Raw genomic sequence first — 4,025 nt, forward strand, 5'->3', positions numbered from 1 at the left:
TACTCATGGATGTAGTACTATGTTGTTGTTTGTTAATTAAACTTGTGACCTATAACCTTTCACATCAGCGTCATCAAAGTTCAGTGCGATTTGAATGGGTACGATTCATTAATATCAAATGACAGCAGGGGGCGACAGTGTTGTCCATCCATCCATCCATCCATCCATCCATCCATTTTCATCCGCTTATCCGAGGCCGGGTCGCGGGGCAGCAGGCCAAGCAAAGCACCCCAGACAGCCCTCTTTCCAGCTCCTCCTGGGGGACCCCAAGGCGTTCCCAGGCCAGATGAAGACGAGATGTTGTGTATAAGGAAATAGAAGAAGCTCTCCGCTCGCCCACACTTAGGCGTACGCTGGTGAGATGAGGCAACGTACCTAATCTGTTTCCTGCTAACCAGAGAGATGTAGATGGCACTGCTATTAACCTACTTTACAGCAAACATACGGTGGGTAATACTGTAACTTGATATTTACTGGCACAAAGCAGTCTGGTTTGTGGCTCATGTCAAATGTAGCGTTAACTGGACAAATGAAAGGTGTTGTTGGAGTTGTAACCCAGGTGAAAACCAGGTTAACGAAGTTAAAAGGGTAATAGATTGTGATTATGAATCTTTTCATTTACACAAAAGAAATGCACAAGTGACATGTAAATGTAGATCAATATATATGGGTTGAATGTGTAAAATCTGAGGTGTACTTGAAGGCAGCTTATGAACCACGTATCATACGAACAGTCAACACCCAATCAGATGCCGAGTTCAGTCTATTGTGGGAAGTGACCTTGCGCGCAGTAGTTTTTGCTTTCCTTTCTGCCTTGGACGCCGCAGCAAAAAGTCACGCACGCAGCGAGCAGAAGCTCCCAGATATTGAAGATATTTCTCTTCATTAAACTAACTTAGTCGGAGGTATACAGCCGTGTGCCGTGTTTAATCCGACGCAGGAGGAGTCCGACGCTGATTTGAGGCTGCATAAAACGTTAATCACGTCGGTAAGATGAAAGCTTCCTTCACTGTTTAGCGGCTTGCTAATCGCACACTGCTATCTCTGTGCTACATGTTGCTAACGGCTAGTGCTAATGTTTACACAGGCATACCCTTTCTCATCTGCAGAGAGCCTGAACCTTGACGTCGCTCGGTAGTGGAGCGCACGAGAAATCGGTGAGATATCTTTTAGCTGTTGACATGTTAGTTGCTGCTGCTGTTCACTAATGCTGTGGAGAAAATATAAAATTCATCTCCATTACTTGGTTAAGCATTGAGTGTTTATTTGAGTCATGAAAGCACCTTGGTATGTGTATTAGCACGCTAAAATGCACATTTCTTATTTGTTTCAGCCACATAGCTATTTTGTGCTGATGTGTGAGATGTTTTAAGAGAGAAAGTCAATGTAAAATGGTATAGACAAAACAAACAGAAATTTGTTCATGTGTAGAGTGTTAATCATTTTACTCTATATGTTTCTACATTAGGAAATAATTTGTCAAGCAGTATTCTTGTACTGATGAAAGTGCATTATAAGATTTAGGTTACTGTTATTGTTAGATGTATTTGCCAGATTTATGGTGTTTACACAACTAATGAAACTGGTTCTGTGAAATACAGAAAATACTTACCATGTTTTCTAAAAGTGGTGAAATTTATTGGTTTAATGATTAATATATGAGATGTTATTCTCTATTGTCACTTCAGCAGTTTAATACTAATCTCATGTTCATTTGTACTGTCAAAATGTGATGAACACATATTCTGTTAGGATAAAACAATTCTGTAATTTCATTTGAGAATTTTGAAGTTGAATTACTAGAGTAATTTTCAAACAGGTTTGCATTCAGCAGCACTTAAATGATATTATAATCTGGTATTATTTTGTACAACAAAAGAGAGAAACATAAGAGAAATACTGAAAAGATGCCAGTCATAGAAGAAATCAGAACAGACTACAAGCCTGTGTTTTTAAATGCAGGTCAGGGGCCTCATTTATAAAAGAGTGCTTAGGATTCATACTAAAAGTTGACGTGTGCCCAAAAGCTGAAAATGGCGTGCGCCAAAAAAAAATCTGATTTATAAAACTGTGCGCACGCACACTTGCACGCAATGTTCTCTTTATAAATCACAGACCTCCTGGAGTTGTGCACACCCAGATCTGCCTCATATTCCGCCCTCTACACGCCCTAGTTCAACCATAAATGGTCATGCAAATCACCTCATGAATGCGATCTGCATATAAATAAGCCGGCATGCGAGTGTTCTCTCGTTGTGTGAGTCACGGCGACGGGTGAGAAACGAACCAAAAAACGGAATTTCTCCGAGACTGAGCTAGAGACCCTTTAACGGGAGGTGGAGGACTGAAGAAAGATTTTATTTGGTGGCCACAGCAGCGGGATCACTAATAAAAGAAAGCGAAAAAAAGTGGCAACACATCAACGCTGCTGATGCTGTCAGCTGTGTCTGTGGGACTGCACGACAGTGACAGAACAAAAAAAAAAAAAAAGTGGTCTGATCTAAAGGTAGACCAAATATTTCTACTCCTTTACCAACATGTAGTTAATGTGTTGCTTTTAAATTTGAGGATGTTTGACATTGATGTGCGACATAAAGAATCACATTTATTAAAGGTGGAGGCAAAAAGGAGTATGTGCCAGTACCATCTTGCGCAATTACGCACGAGGGTCACCGCAGTATTAATATGTTTATGGCAATTAGTCTGATCAGACACCCGGCCTGAATTACAGCATGAACCAGTGGTATCCCTGTCCCAAAATACAATGTGTAATTTGAAATACAATTCAAAGATGAAAGTGTAGTAGGCGAACACTTTTCTTCATGCCGGTGTTGTCATGAACAGCACATGTCTACATGTCACATGTAGGGCTGATGAAATGAGTGTAACGGTTGTGCTTAATGGCTGTATTTCAAGACATGATAAATGCACTGGAAATATTTAGCTAAATAAAGAAATATATTCCATGCAGTCACGCCATCCTCTCCCCCTCCTGCGCTCACAGAGTGGACAATGAGACTTGAGAGGCAGTGCGGATTAAATACGTATTTAGAAAGAATTTCAATTCAGGATTTGAGTTTTTATGAAACAATTATCACTCACTCCAAGCGCAAAATAAGGCTGCTGGATTTAATTTCAATGATAACGTGGATCTAAGGTGGATATAGCGTGACATTAAATTTGTGTGAGACATCAATAAAAATCTGACTCCACGTCTCCACCTCGCCGTCTGCGTCGCCACTTCCCAGTGTCTTCCAAAATGTGCGCACGCATGACTCAGAGTTTGCTTACAGGTGCGCACATTCTCCCGCCAAGTTTATTTTTATAAATCACAACCTTTGCGTGGTAAGTGGCGTACGCCACTTTCAAGTCCCGTTTTGTGTGTAAGCAAGCATTATAAATGAGGCCCCAGTTCTTAAAGTTGAGTGAGAAGATCCATGAAGACGGTCCAGAAGATTCCAGTAGATGGCGAGCCACCCAGCTTGATCCCAGGACCAACGTCTACATTTCCGCTGAAATAGGAGATGAACTATCTGCTTTGTGGTAGGATCGCGCCAGTCACCTGGATTGGTACCGACTCAAACTCATATTAGAAAGAGTGCACTCCAACGATACTTTAGATCCCGTGGATTCCTGACATTTTTGAACTATGGAGTGTTAGCTCGCTAATCATTTACTAGCTACCGGATGTTCACATCCAAGCTAACGCTGTGCGTCCAGCTAAAAGAGCAAAGCGTTAACGTTACCCTGCAGTGTCATTACATTCAATGCAATAGAATATAATCAATCAATCAATTTTATTTATAAAGCCCAATATCACAAATCACAATTTGCCTCATAGGGCTTTACGGCATACAACATCCCTCTGTCCTTTGGACCCTCACAGCGGATAAGGAAAAACTCCCCCAAAAAAAACCTTTAACGGGGAAAAAAAATGGTAGAAACCTCAGGAAGAGCAACTGAGGAGGGATCCCTCTTCCAGGACAGACAGACGTGCAATAGATGTCGTACAGAACAGGTCAGCA

The 4,025-nt window shown here is 41.3% G+C and overlaps 1 long non-coding RNA gene across 1 annotated transcript in view; it reads left to right on the forward strand.

The window, feature by feature from the left end:
* The first annotated feature begins 790 nt into the window (after positions 1-790).
* LOC126384998 (uncharacterized) overlaps positions 791-4,025 on the forward strand; it is a 10,541-nt gene continuing 7,306 nt past the window's right edge. Inside the window, exons 1-2 of the long non-coding RNA XR_007569376.1 lie at positions 791-988; positions 1,088-1,157. This is a non-coding gene — a long non-coding RNA (uncharacterized LOC126384998). The remainder of the gene's footprint in view (positions 989-1,087; positions 1,158-4,025) is intronic.

The sequence above is a fragment of the Epinephelus moara genome, chromosome 3, assembly GCF_006386435.1.
Source record: "Epinephelus moara isolate mb chromosome 3, YSFRI_EMoa_1.0, whole genome shotgun sequence".
Lineage (NCBI taxonomy): Eukaryota > Metazoa > Chordata > Actinopteri > Perciformes > Serranidae > Epinephelus > Epinephelus moara.